Consider the following 22,474-nt stretch of genomic DNA (forward strand, 5'->3'; position numbering starts at 1 on the left):
TCTCACCAAATTCCAACAGTGTTCAGTGGAAGAAAAATTCGCAGTAGTATACAGGGTGTTTGTAAACTGTTTAGAAAAAATTGAAGAGGGGGTGGTGGTGAGATAGTACCCATCAATTCAAACAATACTTACAATAGAACCAATTAGTCGCAAAAAGGATTCTTTCGACTGGATCTTCCCTAGTATATGGTTTAGTTGAAATAAACTTTTGATCCCTGAAACGTTCTGTAGACAAAATTTGATGAAATTCATCATTTTGTTATTTCTGCTACGTTCTTCGTCGAAGCCAAGTAAGCCCAACAGAAGAAATTTCCAACCAAGGAAAAACGAGACAGGTGCTAATCAGAACCGATTTAATACAGTGTTTTGAGGAGTTAAAGCATGAAATTTGAAGAACTTTTAAAAATATGTACAGTAAAAAAATAAACTAACATTTTGACACAACATCTGAATACGATACGAGACTAACAGTACCTCTTTCATATCTACTCACGCACGTACTGAAAGCATGAATTTACACACTTTACATTTACAATTTTTTTTAACTGAAAAAATATCCATTTAAAGCATCAGATACAAACATGTTTCAATTTTTGTGATTTGTGTTCATACATTTCTTAAAGCTTTATTAAAACCCTTATTTTACTATTAAACCACATTCTCAAACCCTTACGCTATTAACAGCATAGTCCCCTCATTATCAACAAGTAATTGAATACTGCTAACTAATCAAAACTTGCATCTTACACGTAGCTCTATGACATTTGAATGATAATTAGGGCCTGGAAGTTTCAGCACTTATAATTACTGAAGAAAAAGGAGAAAAAAAACCCTGATATTAAGGGTCCGGGGGAAAGAGGGAGAAACTTCTAATTTTTTTTAGCTTTTTAATGGGTTGCATTCGTTTTAAACAAAAACATCAATGTCTAACATCATCTAGCCACAGCACATTTAATGAACTTTAATGTTACAGAATAGTAATTCTGTTTAAATTCTTTGATGCAGTGTTGACTGCTACAGGGAAACTGTACAGCAGAAACAGTCTGTTTCTTACATACCAAATAACACTAATTTTATAACTCTCAAGCAATTTAAAAAACAAACAAATTTGTCTTAAAAATGGGGATGGAGGGGGGGGGGGTAACCCGATAAGAATTAATATAAGTGAGTGACTACTACAAAAACAGCAATTCTTTTGAATATTTTTAACATTGAGAACTGCAAAGTCTACAGAAAATGGCCACCGAAATTCACAAATTAACAACATAGAATATTCAATTAAAATGGGCATTTATATAGCAAAAAAAAAAAAAAGGCATCAGTGTCTGAACTTCCAGGATTCCAATGATCAATTTCTTTTCCCTATTTTGTGTTTAGCTTTATAATTTTTAATCGTCCTCTGTACAGTGGAGAAAACCTTCCCCCCATTAAATCCAGGTTGTTCCCCATTATATTATAAGTCCATTAATTTCAGGACCGATTAGCTGGAAGTAATTATAAAATAGTGCTTTGAAATGTCTAATTTTGGTTAAATACACTCCAACAACATTCATATCAAAAACAATTATACTTTTCTGGAGAGAGAAATACACCACTCTTATTTAAAAAAGAAAACCACTCATTTCAATGAAAACAAAACGATAACACCATACGAATACAAGATTTGGTTAATTAATCATCTACATAACATACTCCAAAAAAAAAAGTATTACTTGGAAAGAAAAAGCATACCATGCACACATAAAAACTAAAAACATACTAAAAAGAAAACAAACAAGCAAAACTACCATTTTAACGTGTATTAGGAACCTCCTAATTTTTTTTTGACTAAAATTTAGAAAAATGTTTTCAAAGGTATTTTTATTTTATGATTCATGGAGAGACTATTGAATTCCTCACCACTCTTATCCAATACATAACAATCAGCTGCATCAACAAGTTGATTATTAGTCACCCTCATTAGAAATTTCAAGGAATTGATTAATTTGTTAACTATAATGCTATCCATGCACAAGGTGATTAATTCAGAACCGGGTCCCACAAAATGAGGTACATCACAAAAGATACCATTCATATAATTATGAGCTTGATGTATAACAGTTGATATTTATTGAATAAAAGGTATTTCAGAGGTACCCATGTCCATAAGGCAATGTAGTCTCACTCCAGCATGGAATAATTCTTCAAATTTTTATTATATGTCAGGCTTGCTTGTGTGCACTCTGGAATATAGCCATTCTATGGGAACGCTTCCATACCTCTCTGAGAAGCAAGGTGTCTCCAGTCTTTTAATGTGTACGCTGTTTTTCAGAAAAACCCTCCATGAAAAGAAATTAAAGCTTATGAAGTTAAGGAATCTTGGAGAGAGAGGGGGGGGGGGGGGGGGGTGGTCCTTGAATTTAGCACCATATTTGTTGCACTCATTTATGTTTTTCACAAATTATTTGACTATTCCACTATACAAAGCCGAGAGATTAATATGTCCTAATGTTCAGCAGTTACATGCATCAACTAATGAATTATTAGTGAATTCATTGGGCAGCTTCTATAAGAATCACCCTGTACAAGACCCTGCCTCAATACATTTTTGGAAATTTTTTTTGGATAAAAACAAAAGTGGAGGAGGTTTCCTTATGCACGTTATAATAAATATAAATATTTTAGATTTAAATTAAAAAAGAAATCAATAAACTTTCAGTTGCACCGGGAGGGAAAAACTACACACACACACACACAAATATTTTGCTATACATTCAATGCAATCTCCAAATAACAAATTTCTTCCATTACCCAAACTTAAAAAAGGCAACATTCTGCAATAAATTCTCATACAACGTCACAAACATAACCGGCATCATCTCACACATACAATGTGCTAACATACGTTTCATGCATGTAAAAAAAAATCACAGCTTCACTCATTACCCATACATAAGTGGTACACAGACTCGCACACGATTAATATTAGTCTCCCAAAAAACATAGCAGCGAGCAATTAATACGGTAGTTTTTCTTTCACTTCATTTTAAAAATTGTATTACTTCATAAAATCTCATTTAAAATGTGTGAATACCATTTAGAAGAACAATTATAAAAGCTCAATATAAATTGTGGAGATAATTTCGATATATTGGCATACACAGCAGTTGATAGAAAACGCAACACCCATAATGTTACAGCAATGAAATTCAAGTGAACAATGATACCAGTGGTGGAAGGCAGAACTTCAATCCTAAAGAAATACAATTAAAAATATGCATTCACCGTATGAAACTGCCAAAATAATAAAGATCCTGCTAATTGGCATTCTAGTCAATGTTCTACAAGATTAACAATTCATCAACTTTGTTTCAGGGGCCAAAGTATTGATGGCATAACTGCCAACATCAAACAATGAGAATTAGGAAGGTGTCCGTGAGGATCCAAATTCTTTACAAAAATATAAAAGGGATTTTTCATTAATAAAGTAAATTTTAGGAATGTTTTCCCCTTTGAAAAAAATGTGACATCACAAATCAAATCTTGCTAACAAAAACCCACTTCAATATTGGGACATATCGTGAAATCAGATGTAATTAGAATTCCAGATGCCAAAAGGTTGGATTGACACTGGCTGTTTGGCAAATACTGGCTTTCCCCTGAAAAAGAAATTTTGTGATTTGATGCAATGAGAATTTACATTATGCTGTTAACCTTGTTTTGGGGATAAAAAGGAAAGCAGCAGATTTTTTCTGCATAAATTCTTTTGGAATAATCTCCCCCAAGAGTAGGGATTCTTCTTAACCACAGTCGAAATTTGAGAGTCTGGGAGACTTGTACCCCAAGACTTGATCAGTGACATGGAACTTTTGCAACCTATATTCAACTTCTAAAATTCCTTTCAAAAGCAAAAGCTTTCACACAAGGATCAATGAATCAGAGGATTGATGCATCAGCGGTCGAGTTACTAAACAGTAATGAGGAAAATCACAATCTCAGCAAAATAATCATGATTTAAGTAATCAAATTTCAGTAAATTTGATCTTTCATAATGTTGCATTTTCAATAAATAGGATATATTTTTCTGAACAGACTTCACTATACGTCAATATATATATCCATATTTTCTCTCTTGAAAATTTGAATGTATCATTAAAAAAGTTAAAAAGGTATAAACACACTGCATCGTAAAATAACTTCATTACCAGTTCTATTTTAAGGATTTTGTTTTTACAATAAACCCTCAAGTTTTCCAAAGAATTAGTCACATACAAACATACTTGTACCACCAACACTCATAATTTCAGCCTTTTTTTTACATTCACATTTTTTCTCCATAACCATTCAAATAAACTCAACTATTCATATATAAATAAAAAAACAAACATTCCCGTTCAGATCATCACAAATACACTTTACATCTCACCCAGCACACAAGAGTCCCAGTTTCAAAAATTTACCTTTAACAAACTTGAAAAAAAAAAATCTCTTCTTAGTACCAACATTTAAAAAGATTTTCCATTTTGATAAACAAAATTATTTCAATAAAGTTTATTTCCCTCCCTAGCACAATATTTTTTGGTATAAAATAAAAATTGAGATGGAAAGCAGCAAATCAAAAAAAAAAGAAAGAAAAAAAAATTGAGGTTGGCTTTAGTTTCCTCTCCACACAAAAATAAAATTTAAATGCAGTGAACAAAAGTAGAATACAGAAAAAAACTGATGTAGGTCCCAGAATAATCTCCAAAAGAATTTTAGGAAAACGAAAAAAAGAACTGTGTACAAACACTATGGGAATTTTTACTGCAGAAGATTTTCATTAAGCTGAGGACTTACTGCAGAAGAGAGAACAAAACAGTTTTGCAGCAGGGAATGCTGAATACCAGTGACAACAAAACAGAAGAACTATATAATCAATAGAAATTTCTACTACAGGGAACTGGAGGACGGGGGGGGGTTCCCACTCAAAACTTAGAAAAGTGGGATGTGGTGTACCACCTCACCAGACATCATAATTAAAAAAACCCCAAATTTGATTTTTAAAAAATTAAAACAAAACATAGCACTATTTAAGTATCCTGTAATATTCACTTGAACCAAAAGCAAAATGACAGGAATGAATTGGTAACAATGTTATTGGCAAAAACAGTGTACAAGCACAACCACAGATAATTCTATATCCCATCTTTTTCTTTTTTTGGAGTCTTCCGAAGTCCAGTCAGTCAGCTCTCTTCCTTGATGCACAGTAAATTATAGATATATGCCAGTTTTTTAAAGTATGACGCTCTTTCGAAACCACTTCCAAAAGCACAGGGCAAAATATGTAAATTACAAGGTTCAATGTAAAAAAAGTATAGGCGAACCAGATGGTTTTACTGCGCTTGTCCATTAAAGGGATTTGCTTACATTCTACTGTTCAGTGTCATTGTTTTTGACAAATGAAATACTTTCATTTCTAACTCTTTGCAGAGAATTGTAAATATTGTTTATGCCTCTGTGTGTATGTCCTAAACATACAGAAGCCAACTGAATGCTACTGGGTAGCATCAGTATCAGCAAATATACAGAATAATATATAGAACCTAGGGGAAGAATATATGGGAAGAAAAAATTAAAAGTTAGTTTGAGAATTTTCTTATCTATTATAAATTTTTTTTTTTTTGTGCGACTCTCTCAGGGAAACATTTCTCTAAGAATAGCATTGCCAAAATGTTCCATTGAAAAAAAAATTAGGATGAGATGTAATGTAGTGACCCAAGTTAAAATTTATTTTATTTTTTTGATCAGCACACATTCCTAAGAGATCGTCACGATCTGCCCAGGGAATTTGTTAGTGTTAGTAGATATCCATGCCTGACCCGGGATTTCACCCCAGACCCGCACAACCAGAAGCTAGTTCCATAACCACTGGACTGCCAGGCGGCAAAATATATTCATAATTGTTAAAAGTTCAGCCGCTTTAGAAAAAAATGTAGACAATGTGCAAGCCTCCAAAATTATTTTTGAAACTTAATTGGTGCATCGGATAGGCAGACAGATACAGCACAATTTGCAATCAAAGATGGGCAATACCTCAATCCTATTCAATAAGTGTCGCTGTCATGTGGTTGATTTTTTTTGTTCACTTTATATGTATGTATATTGTATTATATACATGCAATTCTATTTATTTTCGCAAAGAGAATATACAGGCAAATTAACTCCTGTTCAAAATTATTCATTCAACATCATTGTTGTAAATAAATGAAGCGTTATATTTTTAATTCTCAAATTGAAAATATCAGTAGAAGTTGGCACAAAATTTATGTCAAAAGCCAAAATAGCTGAATCATTGAATGTTCATCGAAACAAAAAAATTTTCATCAATCTTTTTTTTTAATGTTCAATATGATATCCGTTTTCCATGGAACAAAAAGGGCCACTATAACGAGTGTTGACTGTATAATAATTTTCAACCCTTCTCTGAATTTTGATGAAATCGGGAATACATTAAAGTTCATTTTTTTCAGATAAATTTTCTTCCACTACACCAATAAAAGAAATCTGAACCTTTGTGAAACAGGGACTCAGGTGTACATACAGATAAAACATACAATCACTCATAACCATACTCGAATATGTTTTAGCAGCAATCTCTCAAGATCATTCATATAAAAAAAGATTTTCTATAATTAATTTTTCAGTTATCACTCATACAACCGCATTCCACAACATTACCTTTACAGTCGAACCTTTTTTTCCCATACAAACATTCATACTATACTAAATTTAATTTATATATTTTTTTTATCCTTACATGTGGACTGTAAAACGTTGATTTACTTTCCAGAAAATTTCTGAACAGGAGAATCCGCTTTTTTCATGCATATTATTCTCAAATTATATGAAATCGAGATAATGTCAGCAGTTACAGTTAAAAAAAATTGATATATTAGTTTTTTTGGCACCCATAAATCATATTAAAGCTTTAAACCAACTGAATGAAATATTTCCATATCAGTATGTACCTTTAGCATATCCATCTACTATATGACAGGGGGAGAGTCTATTCACTTTGTCAAGTACATCCAACAAGTTTTCAGTATACAGGTAGGCCTATCTTATAATAAAATCAGAGTACACCAAATGAAGATATCAATCACAAAGATTTTTTACATTTCAGTTGAGCATCGTCCTTCAGCATATCTATCTACTGTAGATCAGGGGCATTTTGTTGATATCTAACCAACCATCATCGAGTAATAAACACAACAGAAATATTTGTTTTAGTCTCATCCTTTAGTATATCCATCTACTGCAGGTTGTTTGGTTTTTTTTTTCAAAAAACACATAAAAGTGACCTAAATATAATTTTTTCTATTGAAAAATATCATATTGGTTCATTATTAACCAAAATATTTCATTCTTACATTTTCTATTCTTGGGTACATTCTGATGGTATATCTTTAAATGGTGTAAGATGATACAAGTGGTTTTATTTCCAAAAAATCTCATAAAAGTGGTCTGAATATAAATTCTTTCATATTAAGCATCTTAGTTCGTGAAAATGACATACAGTATCAAAATTTCTCATTCTTACTGTATTTTCTAACTTAGCGCTAAAAAAAATTCTGATGCTCTATATATTATATACCTTAAGCAAATTCATGAATGAGGATTGCATCACACACACATGTGGTGGTGTATTATCTCAAAGGCCTTCCACCCACAAAGAAACAGCATCAGTAGTGACTTCACTGTCATGCCAAGGGCAGATGGTCTTATAATCCAAAAAGACACCAGGTGCTCCTAAAGGACAAAGACAAGTACTAATACAAATACAACGCCACAACAGGCAAATTGCCCAATGAGGTGGTCGACTTAAGAACATCATGGATCCCCGAGCCATTTTTTGGAGGCCCTACCTACTACTGCTACACCACACATGCACCCCCCCCGTGGAACCCCCAACGAATCGGTACATGCGGGAATGTGCGTGTACGTGTAGTGAAACCTGACGTGAAGTTTTATTGTTTCTCTGTAATGCTTGTTATGTGTAGTGCTGCCACCTGCCACCAGTTTTTCTAACTATGAGTGAAGTGTTATGATTGAATGATTTATCGTTGTAGGACTGTTGCTCTCTGTGGCGAGACTTTTTTAACGGGGAGATCGGCTCGCATTTGCGCCTTGAAGTTGGGAACCACAGAAAACCAACTTCAGCCGACCACAAGTGTAGTAGTTACATTACCTCAGACATTTTCTTTCCATAGGAAGCAGTCTCGTACTGTATATTGCCCCCAGGGTGAATATTGAGTTATTAATTTTACATATTTTCAACATTACCCTCAGTAAATCAAGGTTCTACTTGGGTACAGTAGTAAAAACCAAAAATCGGCCAGTGATGGCTGTCCAAATAATTTTCAGTAAGAAATTTCTTGGAATATGGACTGGGTCACCATTTGGTTAGGATGTACAGTAGTCAGTGATTTATGAAAAATAATCGGCTATATACAGGGTGATTATAATTTCAATTCTGATTCCAAAACACGAATAACTGTGATCAGAATGGCTTGAAAATTTGTATGGATCCATTGCATGAAGCAATGGAATTTTCTTTGGCAAAAGACAGGGTTGTTTGGTTTTAACCAAGTGGTTTTTTTTTAAAAATCAAATAAAAGTAGCCTAAATATAATTTTTCTTGAAAATATCATATTGGTTCATTATTAGCCAAAATTTTTTTTTTTTCATTCTAACCCCATTTTATATCCTTGGGGGACATTCTGATGCTACTTCTTTAAATGACGTAAGATTGTATAAATGGTTTTTTCCCAAAATGTCTCATAAAAGTGGCCTGAGTGTATATTTTTGTCATATAAAGTGATATACATAAGGCAGAAAATACAGTAAGAATGAGAAATTCTAACTGTTCGCCATATTCTGATGCTCTATCTTTAGCAAATTCATGAATAAGAATTGCATTATACATCTCAATGAAGTGGTGCCTTATCCTGCAGCGTTTTTCTCCCTTCAAGAAGCAGCAACAGTAGTGACACCATCATGCTAGGGACAGCTGTCCCTATAGGACAAAGACCAGTGTAGTAGTAGCTACATTATCTCAGATATTTTCTTTCCCATAAGTAGCAGCACATCTCCTACTGCATATCACCGTCTTAATATTCAATAATTTTTTTTTATACTTTCACCATTAAGCACAATTAATCAAGGTTGCCTAGTTTTTGCAAAATAGCATCCTAATTAAGCGCATTGAAAGTAACTGGAGAAATCATTACTATAGGGTCAATAGTAACATTAAGAGAATTCTCAAGAACATATTTCCTCGAGTCAAGCTATAAAATAATTACAAAAGCTGGTTTATTAAAATATAAGAAATTTATAGATTAATTTGGGAATTGTGTTAATTACATTAATAAACATTTTATTTTATTAGAAGCTTGAATGATATTTTTAAATGAAATTTAAAAAGCCAGTTTTTTTACCAACCCTGAAGTAGAAGTACATATCATATTTAACAAGTTTCTTGTGTACTGTATATAATAACAATCACGTCTCCTAAACATTGAAGTAGATGTTAGGCTTATCGAAATCCGGATTAAATTTTTGTATCAAATCCATGGGACAGCTGGTTAAGTTTATGACTGATATGTTGAGGGGTAGCATAAATATCGGCAGAAAGAAACCCCCCCTTGGTTTTTGAGGAGGCAAAGATTTTTTTCTTGTACTTTCAATTATTTCTGTAATTTTTTTAAGAACTTGCCGCTTTCTGAGGCAATACAACTCTTGGTCCCATTGTTGGGTTTCATAGGAACCACCTGCTTAATATCTTAGTCTAGGAACTTGTTGGAATTTAACTGTTTAAGTTACTTTTTGGTGGAATTCAGTTTGAAAACGTCAATCATTTTTGAATATTTGTGGTTTCATCAAGGTTCGACAGTATTACAGACCATCTTTTGCAACCTATCTACGTACAATAAACTTGTATATCTATATATGTACAATAAACTTGTATATCTACGTACAATATAAACTTGTATATCACCTACATACACAATATAGCACCTTTATAAATGTTACACAAATACTTTAGAATGTATAACAGCAGCATGGATTTCTCTACTCAACAATACATGTTACACAAGAAAATTATTGGTGCGAAATAGAGGACTTTTCTATAAGATTCTAAAAATATTTAACATTGAGAAAACAAATGCATTTGCGCAGAAAATAGGCTCCTTAGCAAATCTATACCTATAAATGAACCTATGAATTACATAACATTGTAGAAAAATCTAAATATATCTATACAATAAAGTAAATATTACCTACATAACACCAGCTAATAACTGAATTTAATTAAAAAATATACAGGGGGTATGATATTTTACTGGCGAACCATTGATCCTAAAGGCATACTTCCAGTTAGAGAAAAGGTATCCAAATAACATGTAGTTTACTCGGATATGTGTATAGTGAAGAAGCCCGAAAATAAAGACAACAGGGGTTACAACAAGACTATTTTCCATGTTCCATTCTTTTTGTTAGAAGTATGTCAGTAATTTTTAGGAGCAGCATGTGCCATGATAAAAGACATGTTTAATACCTCGTTGGGCATTTTGCCTGTTGTGGCGTTGTATCTGTATTTGAAGAGAGAAGGAAAAACTAACATTTTCCTGAGAATTCTTTTCACACAATTATTTATTTCTGATTAGTGAGTGGATGAGATAATCAAATACCACAAATCTGATGAGTGGCATTTGATTTTCATATCCACACTTGCCGGGTCTCCATATATTTTGAAAGTTATCAGATTTTATCATACTAAACTTTGTCATGTTCCTTTTAAGCAAGTTCCTTTCAAAGATTAAAATCATTGGAAGAAACTCCAGAATAAATATCACAGGTTATTTTTTAAGTTAGCTTTTCAAAATAGAATTAATAGCGAAAACGTACAATCTATTTTAGCTCAAATGGTAAAATGACTAGATAAAAAAAAATATCACTAAAGGAAATAAAATTTTTTAAATAACTACATAATCAACTAACTAAAGCTGTATAAAACATGTAAAAAATACTAAAAACGAAATATTTATAGTATGTATATAATATACATCTCTCACAAGTATAATATTGTTGACTAGAATATAAAACTATCAAAACTAATATAAAAATGCATTTGTCTATCACAGGCAATAAGCTCGATAAAAATGTGATTTTGACATTCATTAGATATTTCTAGCAAATGATTTTGTCCATGTATTTTGCACCATCTCAGTATGTAAAAAAGTACAGATATTCAAAAAGAAAAAAAAAAAATGCATTTGAATTTCAACAAGAATGAATATACATACTTGTACATGCAACAAGTTGAGATCTTGACAAGCACTCACGGTACAATAGCTTTAATAATGCCATTACCAAATTAATACACATCAAGATATATAGTGATAGCAACATTTCAACAGTGATAATATACTTAGCACTAATCTTGTTTAGGATGAAGTCTTAGATACACAAACACAACACCGCTGTAACGATATAGCAGGATAACACGGAGCTGGAAAACTTAGAGAAGTTTAAGGGGGAAAAAATGACAAGTCACACAGAAGAATGCGAGATAACGAGGGAAACCACCAGGTAGATGTTTCCACATAAACCAGAAGACACACATGGACTCCAACTGGATGCCACAATTGTCTTGAGGCCTGAAAACAGCAAAGGCAAGAAAATGATCAAAGCTTTAAATTCTCACCAATCAGCATGTCAAATGATCCCTGTACGTCTATTGTTAAAGACTAAAAATTTTCTTTCAAGTATATACTCACTATAATAACTATGTCATGCATTCAGGTTTTGACCAAGTAATAATACAGCAGCAATTACCATGACTTAATTTGACGTTTTTGATTTTGACATTTGAAATTTTACCATGACTTGACTGCAATTACCATGAGCAACACCTGAATCTTGTGCAAGAACTATGTCTCATGATTTAAATACATAAAAGTTTCAGAAAATCAAAAGTTCACTCAACTACCGAAAAACTTGCCACACAATCAGTCTTTTTACATACATACTGAATTATCCATATGTAAACTGTCCAGAATTTTTGTAGATCCCTTTGTGTTTCAAATAAATATTTTAAAAAAAGTTGACCAATCATTGCATTTGCAATCGGATAACTACACCTTATAAAAGGGCCGTATGTGGTACGAGTTCATTTTCTTTTTCAATGTTTCCCTAGAACTTAAGTGGCTGACATCATTGGTATTTGTCTAAATTGAATAACTTGATACCAAAATGAAGATTCACTGCTAGCTGTGGGGCCTTTAGCAGCTGACTGACCAAATGACTGCAGCATGTACTTATGTTTTTTTCAGCTTGATAGGTGCTGCTTCGCCCTTATTGGTGATCGTAGACTTGAACTGGTGCCTCACAAGCATCATCCATACCTCATGAACTCGTACCGATAATGGCCCAATGAAACTTTCAATTGACAACAGCAGCGAAAACCTTATCAATTACTTATACCTGTTTAAAATACTTGATAACTTCTGTGACACTTATATGTAAAAGTCCTATAAAGAATAAATATAATAGCCATTTCCACCTCATGAATATCAAATCTTGAGTATAGTTGAAAAATTGGTTTTGACTAAATAATCCTACCATTCTTCTTCTGTAATCCAGAAACTATGAATAAGCATATGAAATTAAATGATTGAGCGAACTCAATGCAAATATTACACAAGGGGAAAAAAGAATTGGCATAGAAATAAATTGCTTTGGGAACCTTCTGATAGAGATGTGATAATATTCTCAGAAAACAATATTCTCCTGAATGTAAAAAGTAGATAATTATCAAGAATATTCTTTTTTTCCCTTTCAAATAATGAAAAATAATAATAAAACTAATAAATAAACTAATTTTGCTTATACTGCTAAATATAATTCAGTTTTCTTTGCCTGAAACATTTAGAACAGTTTTTATTGGCCTGATAACCTCATAATAAATAATGACAAGTTTCTTCAATATTCTCTCCCATGGCGAGAAGTTTAAAAAGTTTGTTATGAAGATTTTCAAAGCATTTCTTTTAAAATTTATATAAATTTTCAGAATTAAGTTCAAAGCCAAATATAAAACCAAAGTTGATTAACAAAGGGAGCCATTCTTATGATCATAATTCTAAAGAAGATTGAGTTTATTAAAGAAAATGATGCAGTCCTTTATGAACATACTCAAATTGTTTAGCACTTGTATTTCTTTGCAAGTTGTTCAATTCATCCATGCTGTTTTCATTTTCTTGCTTTAAAAGTTTAATATTGGGGGCTGCAAATTTTAATTTTCCTGTTCTTTCTATTGACAACTCCTTTATGCTGTATGTATGAGATTCTGAAAGCTCTTGCAGCAATTTTAGAATGAAACTTCTATCAAACTCATTCCAATACATCCCTCTCTCCACCCCATAACAGTGCCTGAATGAATGAACGCCAGGGTCTCTGCCACCAGACTTATCCCGTTGCAGAGATCTCTTCCAGCCCAGCTTTGTGGCAGAGTCTGGAACAAAGTGAGTGCACCTAACAGTCTGAGTGTGTAGCTAGTGTTGTGTATGATATTTCAGTGCTGCCATCTATACTTCAAATTGTGAGTGAAGTGTAATGATTGAATATTTGTAACGTTGTAGGCCTGTTGCTCTCTGTGGCGAGACTTTTTAACGGGGAGATTGGCTCGCATTCGCGCCTTGAAGTTGGGAACCACAGAAAACCAACTTCAGCCGACCACCACTTGGGGTTCGAACCCAGATCCTCGCATCGCGAGTCCATAACTATAACCACTCGACCCCCACAGCGGCCCCATAACAGTACCTATGTTTTCTGCAGAGTATCTATTAGTCTTTAATGTTAGAATAAAGATTAATTAATTAATCTTTCCAGAAAGTCCTATTTTTCTGGGTATTTGGGTAGTTTTAAAAGAATTTCTTTCTCATGGCATATTTTTTGCAGTTTCTAAATGAACAAATTCCAATTCATGTTCATCTTTCCTCAACCCTTTATGTACTGATGGTACTTTGAAATACCAGGTCACCTAATTTATTATGTACAAGCATGCCAAGTACCTAAGGTTTTTCTCATCATTTGCCTATCGTTGCTTTTTCTTTACTTTATTCAATTTCAAGCTATTGTGAATAATTAGTCCGAATTCTCATTTTGAACATTTCTGTATCCTCAGAGAATAGATATATTTTTTTATAGTTACTTTTGTGTTTGCAGGAAAAAAACAAAATACATTCTTACTGAGAATATTAAGAATATATTTTCAAGTTATTTAAATAATAGCCGAATTTCAGAGAATATTCTCCAGTGTTATCCACTATGAGAATATATATATTTTCAAGTCATTTATAACTAATATACATTATAAATATTCTTGAGAATCTTCTCTAGAAGGACTATAACTGGAGAAGAATAATATTCTCAAGTTATCCTCTTCCAGAGAATATTCTTCTTAAGATTCTCAGGAATTTTACATCTCTACCTTCTCGGTTATGTTAACTTGGGTTAATATAAATAATTATAATATCAGGTTAATAATAAATACATGCTTAAACTCATAGCACTATTTGTAAAAATGTTCTTTTTATGCAAATATATTTTTTTGGCTAATACATATTTGCGTAAATATTATGGCAAGACTCAAAATAGGACAGATATTCAAGTATCTTTATTAACTCGACTGAAAGACCAGTAATTAACAAGGCATATTTTATTCTTGTCTTTTTATTTTATCGTTTATTTTTTCTGGAATATTCCTATATGTTTTTGTGTTCTTGTTGGATTGTGACTGTGTTTGTAATCGCTCTGTAACGAAAATCTAATAAAACTACGCGACAATATATATTACAAAATGCAATTTTATCAGTTTTCATGTTTTCTTTCATGAGCGTGGAAGCAAAATATCCCAGTTTAAGGAGGGCCTACTGGTCAAAAGCAATTCATGTATTCACAATGCTGATCTACTAGAACAGTAATGGACAAACTTTTTTAGGAGCGAGATCAAAAAACAAAGAAAAACATGGGGAAGGGAGACATTCAGACAGATTCCTAATTAGAATTTTTACGCTTACAAGTGAAGCAGCATATATTGCATCATATAAAGATTACCATCGTTTCATTGCAAATGAGAGAGTAGTTTATTCTTTACAACCATGAATAAGTCATTTTTATTTTTGTCTCAGACATTTATGTTACATGTCTCTTTTAAAATGTCGTAATTTTTTATTTTATTCCTTAATAAAAGTTTTCAATCATTTGGCTCCTTCACCTTTGAAAAAACAGCTTTCCGAATTAACTTCACATTTTCTAGTAAGCAGTTTGGGACTGAAGTATGAAAGCAAATAAGTTTATTTTCATAACTTTATACATATTGGAGCACTCATTAACAGCGTTGTTTGGTTTAAACCACATTGGTTTTAACCAACTGGGTTTTTTTTTCAAAAAATCAGATAAAAGTTACCTAAATATCATTTTTTTTCCTTGAAAAATATCACATTTGTTCATTACTAGCCAAAATGTTTCATTTTTACCACATTTTATATCCTTGGGGTACATTCTGATGGTATATCTTTAAATGACATAAGATTTTATAAGTGGTTTTTTTTCAAAAGCTTATATATGTATATATATATATATATATATATTTTTTTTTTCATATGAAGTATCTTAGTCATTTAAAGTTATATCATTTAAATATATAAAAGCCAAAATTTCTCATTCCTACAACATTTTCTAACCTTTGGCTACATTCTGATGCTCTCTCTATCTTAAGCAAATTCATGAATAAGGATTGCATCACACATCTAAATGTAGTGGTGTATTATCTCACAGGGTTTTTTTTCCCCTTCACAAAGAAGCAGCAACAGTAGTGACACCATCATGCTAGGGCAGGTGGTCCAATAAAGACACCAGCTGTCCTTAAAGGACAAAGACTAGTGTACTAGTTGTTACATTACCTCACATACATTTTAATTTTCTTTCCCATAAGAAGAAGCACATTTCCTACTGTATATCTCCCAGTCTTAATATTCAATAGTAGTTTTTTTTATACTTCCACACTGTTAAGCCCAGTTAATCAGGGTTCTACTGAATAATAACAGATTTATGAAAAATAATCAGCTATATACAGGGTGATTATAATTAAAGTTTTGATTCCAAAACTATACAATAAGTACTTATCGGAATGACTTGAAAATTTGCATGGATACTCCTGAAGCAATGGACGTTTCTTTCGCAATAGAAAAAAAATGCAAAATGTGCAAGTAGATGATGCTGTACTTGGCCAGCAGTATAATCTATTTTGTGCAACCACATCATTTCGGCACTTCCACAGCATCAGTGTGTGGATAGAACTTCTATCAAGATGCACATTGCAATACCAGCAAAGCAGCTGCTGAAGACCCATTTTGACAGGATGCACCTTAACCCTTGCAACTTCTGGCTGTGGGGGTACCTCAAAATGTTATAAATAGTGGTCAGATGGCAAACTTTGGTGAATTGCAATCTCCAGCACATTCCCTATATGTTAGAAGTTCCTCAGGAATATTAACGGGGGGGGGGGGGGGGGGGGCATATTTGGTTTAGTTTAATAAAGCTGAATTGCAAGTACATCCACATTACGACCATGGCATACTCTGATTCTGTTGTTGAACAAGAATTTTTGTGCTTTCAACCTCATAGCCAGAACACGCGGTGGACAACATATTAAAAATTTTTTGAGTAAGTCGTAGTTATTTGTTCAATTACTGCATTTTTTTTTTTGTGATGTTTCCATGAATTATGGAGTCGTGGAATGCTATATTAAGTTAAGTTTGCCATGACTGGCTATCGTTTCCATTCTGCGAGCAAATTTCCCACATGTTGGATGTTATTAATTTTACATTTTTAAGTATTTTTTCCCCTTTATCAAATAAAATTGAATTTTTTCAGGAATATTCATGACAATTTTCAAGTCATTCTGACAATCACTCTTTTTTTAGTGTTTTGAAATCAGAACCTTAGTTATAATCACCCTGTATATCGTAAATCATTGCTAATTAATCTGCATAATTTATGCTTCATTAAATGCATTACATCCACCTAATTTTTATTACTTTTTGCAAAATAATTTTTATTACTTTTTGCTTCGTAATTAAGTATACTGAAAGTAACTGGAGAAAAACATTTATATATTATATGATTAATAATAACATTAAAAAAGTTTTCAAACACACAGTAATCCATTGAGTTAAGCAAAAAATAATTAAATGGCAAAAGTTGGTTTTTGTTAAAATTTAATAAATGTTTATTGATTAATTAGCATGGGAATAGTGTTAATTACATTAATAAACATTTTATTTTTGTTAATTATTGGAAGTTTGAATGATTTTTCAGAAATTTCATTGTTTTTAATGTTAATACCATTTAAAACAAAAAAAACCTGGTTTAAACCAAAAAAACCAGGTTTTTTGGTTTTTTTACCAACCCTGCTCATTAACCAGTCAGGTGATTACGACAGCATATGCTGTTGTGTCGATTTTTTACCTAATTTTTTGAAAACTAATTAGTAATTATTTGAATTATAAATTTTTGTTGTTGATTTTGAAAAACAGTAAAAACATGAGAAAGTAAGTTTAAATGTATTAATACAAAATTTTAATCTGGAAAATTCATTTTATTGGATTCAAACTTTTAAAAAAAACGAAAAGTGAAATTAATCGTACAGCTTTTTTTTTTTGACTGGTTAAATGATTTTTTTTTAAAACAATGTAATTGAAAATTTCTTTTTTTTAAAATCAATGGCGGGTCGGGCAGAACCTCTAAGCAGGCCATAGTTTGCCCATCACTATACTAGCAAACTGAATGACTCAAGTTGCCATTATCCCTCAAACAAGAGGCTACTAAAAATGTTCCAAAACAGGAAAAATGCTACAGCTTTTAGTATACTAATATATATATATATAACCTCCGCAAGAATATTTGCCAATATTACATAGTGTATATAAAGACATCAAAAGCCCAAAAAATAGAGAACAATCAGCCAAATAAAAAAGACAAATGTGAATATGAGAAAAAATGTGAACGGGGTGTACCATCAAGGTGCAATGACTAACATCACAAATTACTGGCAAACTATTGATCCTAGAGGCATATTCCTAATTAGAAAAAGTATCCAAATGGTGTGGAAATCTGATATGGCATTCATATTGCAAGAGGTTTGCAGTTATTCAAATTAAAAAAAAAAAATTTACATGGGCACCCTGTGCCCAAGAACCTAATTTGAAAGTTGTTGCCCTGTCTTTCCCAAAGAAAAAAATTCATGTTTAATTTTAAGTGCAAATATTCACTGAAATATTTGGATTTTAAAAAAATCTGAAAATTTGTAAAAAAAACCCCCAGCATAAATGAGGGAAAAGTTTTCCCTTTAGTTTATGACAGTTTTTCTCGAACTCTTCTTTGACTTCTGAATTCAAATATTCCAGCAAATATTACTCAGAAATGTGGAATTTTTGTTCACTTTAAGAGACACAGGGAAACAACTTTCTCATTGGGTTTTCTAAAAATTAAGCCGGTATTATAGATAATTTATTATAGAAACACTTTGTTACATTTCACCCTAGAAGAATTATTAGTTATAAACAAGACTTTCATTAAAATGAACAACCACCATCACAGCGTCTATCAGTCTATTATAACAAGGTTTTACCATATATGGATAACCACTTATTTCAAATCTAAAAAAAAATTAAACCAGCCAATGATAAATTTTGATAATTAGAACAGGTACCAGTGTATACCAATTAGTAGAAATTACTGAAAGATAGAGATATATTACCAAAATTAATACATGGATCGTATGCTTGAACACAATAATGCCTATTTAGGCCAGGGTGCTTAACCTTTCGATACCCAGTCTCATTTTGAACATTTTCCCCCATCCGGGAGGGGGGGGGGGGGGGGGGGGGAGAAACGTGACCTTCCCATTTATTAAATTAATTTCTGACGGTAAAAAATTTCACACACAAAGGTGGAAATCCATATGGCTGAGCTGGATACTCACCAGTCTTCCACTTGTAAGGGGTTTTAATGGGTAGTCCACAAGATTTTAAAATGACTTTTTTTTCTGCCATATTACACTTAAATGCTTAATTTTTTTCAATTGATTTTCCACACAAAACTGGTGCTTGCACAATGCAATGTTTTCTTATTTTAAAAGGAAAAAACTAAGCCTAATTATGAAATTCAGTAAAATGAATGAAAAAAAAGTAAAGATTAGTCATTATATAGTGTTTTCTATTGCAAGTATCTTTGATAGCACATTTTTCCCCCTTGTAATAAAATTACATTCAATAACTTCTCTTTCAAGAGGTTAAATTTTGTTTGTGACGATGTTATAAAAATGAACAGGGAAATAGGATGCATTGAATGGATGCAAAAGAACAAGACTTAAATGATCTGGAACTATGCTCCAGGTTACTAGTGATTCATAAATGTGCCTCAAGTCGCTCAAGTGATCTGAGAGTGTGTCACGGACCACTTAAATTTACTTAAGTTTCCAAGTGCAAATAATAATAAATAAAATAAACAAATAAAATAAGTATTAAAAAAACAATATTTGGAGTTCACCTAGCTCCTTAAGTATCAGAGAAAAGAAAAAAATTTGAACCTTTCTTTCCACACAAAAAAAAAAGAAAAGAAAAAAAGTCAAGAATTCTCGATACAATGCAAAATTTACAAGCCTCTTCACATGTGAATAGTTCATGACCTCAGTTACCCAATCTCTCAACCGAATTGTAAACTTTTCTTTCTTGCTCACTTACCTGAATCCATAAGTTCATTTCCTGAATTAATTTTTTTTTTTTTGATTGGAGTTTTTTAAACTCAAGTTTGAATTTATTTGAATATACCTGCATTAATTAACGATAAAGCTCCATTAATTTTTCTTGGATATTCGGAAGAGGTTTTGTGCTGAAAAATATACTGGTAAATAATGTTAATGCACCAGATGAAAATCTGAAAGATATCAAAGTGAGGAAATAATGAAACAAGATTCCTCAAGACAATGCAATGCCTTTTTTTCTTTAACTTCCCTCACTCATAGAAGAATAACAAAAAGGATTCATTTTAATCAAATATATACACATTTTTTTAAAAATATATATAGAATAACTTCAAAATTTCTTAATCATACACATGTTACTTTGAAACGTTTTATAAAAAAAAATGTTCTGCATTGAGAAATAATCATATATATCAAGTGAATAAAAATAAAATACCATTCCTATAACAAGAGAAAAATTCTTGCAGAACCTGAAATTTGAATTTAGAAACAAAATGTTGGATTTATAAACTTTCTTTTTGAGCAACATAACACAAATAGATATCAATCTAAAGGAACAAAAAGAAAAACCTGACGTTCTGTTAGCAAATGAAGCATGTCTAAATTAAAATGCTAGATTAGGGATTAACCCTTACCTGTGTCGCCCGATGTTTGGGCAACTGAAAAGTACAATGTTTGTGATTGGACAGTTTTTCTTTTCACCTTAAAGGCCAAAAGGAATATCCTTTTTTTTTATTGATATAATGCACAAAATTAAACAGCGGAAAAAAGACAATTTTTGATGCATTTTTCTAAAACATTCTGCAGTCAAGGGGTTAACTGACTGGAGAAACCGTGTCTCGCAGTTAACCCTGACTAAAAAAGGAAGACTTTGAATGAAAATATATAATACATTATGTTTAAAGAAAATAAATAAAACATCACTGAGGCATAAAATTTGACACTGATAAATTTTCCTCTGTTCAGAAGACTAAGTATATAAGGGAAATCGTTCCACAATACCTTCATGGGCCATCATGGTTACCCTTCAAAATATTTGTTTTTAATAGCAAAACTGATTATCTTGACAAATTCTCTAAATCATATCCTATTTAAGTTCTAAGAAATTTGAGACCAAAATTTCCTTGTGTGGTTTTAAACTGAAATTAATCCTTCACTCATTTACATATACACATAAACGAATGCAGCAATACCTCAGCTTACAAATTTTTCAGCTAAAAAAGAAGTGTGATTTTTCTGCCTCTGCAGATTATTTTTCCTGTCTCTTGTGTTTTGGAACATTTTTAACAGCCTCTTGTTTGAGGGATAACGACAACTTGAGTCATTGTTTTCTAGTACAGTGATGGGCAAATTATGGCCTGTTTAGAGGTTCTGTCTGGCCTGCCATTGATTTTAAAATATAGAAATTTTTGATTTCATTGTTTAAAAACATTTTTGTTGATATGGATGCACATGCTAACATAAAGCAGCAGTGCAGTGAGCTGAATTTTAATGGTGATCATCATAAGAATTACTGCCACTAGAGCCCAAAATTAACTTGTATACCTGCATTATTTAATGAGGCAGATCTTTTTCCACATGTACCCCCACTTCTCTTTCAGAAACGTTTTGAATCATTTCATATGAGACAAAAGATTCAGTTAATAGAAAATTTTTTAAAGAGCCTAATTTTTTAGAGCACATTTTTAGCGCAAAACTTACCAAACAGAACACCCTGGGTATTCCAGGAGCTAATTTTTTCCATCTGCATGCATCAGATGCAGAAATGAGCTGACCAAGTCACAAATGGATGGGGACACCCATGAAATCGACAGGTTGTAATACACAGCTACAATTACAGCTTCAGTCTACTAAAGCTGGTATTGGTCGTGTATATAGTGTAAAATAAGATATTCAGTATATATATATCATCTTCTAAATGAACATTTATCCAATTTTGAAACTGTCAATTTTAACCTTCAGCCAGTCCTATTTTATAGTGCACCTTAGTGTTTTTCTAAACGTCTTTAAATTGTGGGCAATATCTAGAACAAACTAATTTTCTGTAGAAACCTATGGGAAATAGTGTTTCGACTAATGAAAGTGATTCCAGAATGAATTATCTTTGTTAGCTGAGATATAACAGTAATATGAAATATATAAGTAAAAAAAACTATAGTAATGACCTTCGTTGGTGAAAAAATTACCTTCCGCAAGAACTGAACAGAAAGAATTAGTGCCATCCATGTCTAAATTATGTTTACAATACAGCATTGTGAAGAAAAAAGATGAATAAGAATTTGACTTACCAGGAACATAGTCTATGAACTAGCAATAACAAAAAGCTTGATCTTCAATAAAATTCATCCACCCAATGGTAAACAGCTAAGGAACAGCTACTGGAGGAGTGAAAAAATTTTAGTCTTGCAAAATGCTAAAAAATCTGCAACACCCATTAAAAAGCATGTTTACTATTGCAGACTAAGTCAAACACTAGGGTTGCTTGATAAGTAAGGTAAGTACCACATGGATCATTATACCTAGAAGCACCACACCTCAAAACATTAAAAAAAAAAAAAAAATTCAAGTACAAAAGACCTAAGTGGTTTATTTTTTTTATATTGCACCAAGCTTGCAATGCATCACACT

The 22,474-nt window shown here is 32.0% G+C and overlaps 1 pseudogene across 3 annotated transcripts in view; it reads right to left on the minus strand.

The window, feature by feature from the left end:
* Window positions 1-22,474, minus strand: part of LOC149069225 (ecto-NOX disulfide-thiol exchanger 2 pseudogene) — a 58,212-nt pseudogene that overhangs the window by 17,156 nt on the left and 18,582 nt on the right. The window contains exons 2-3 of one of the 3 annotated variants that reach the window (XR_016195154.1): window positions 22,135-22,221; window positions 11,360-11,678 (exon numbers count right to left, since the gene is read on the minus strand). The product of XR_016195154.1 is annotated as an ecto-NOX disulfide-thiol exchanger 2 pseudogene, transcript variant X2 (transcript). Of the gene's footprint in view, window positions 1-11,359; window positions 11,679-22,134; window positions 22,225-22,474 lie in introns of those variants that run through there. The other 2 variants (XR_016195153.1, XR_016195155.1) reach the window with 2 other exon arrangements.

The sequence above is a fragment of the Pholcus phalangioides genome, unplaced genomic scaffold, assembly GCF_987345545.1.
Source record: "Pholcus phalangioides strain wild (caught in Gottingen) unplaced genomic scaffold, Ppha-v1.0 ptg000024l_1, whole genome shotgun sequence".
NCBI lineage: Eukaryota > Metazoa > Arthropoda > Arachnida > Araneae > Pholcidae > Pholcus > Pholcus phalangioides.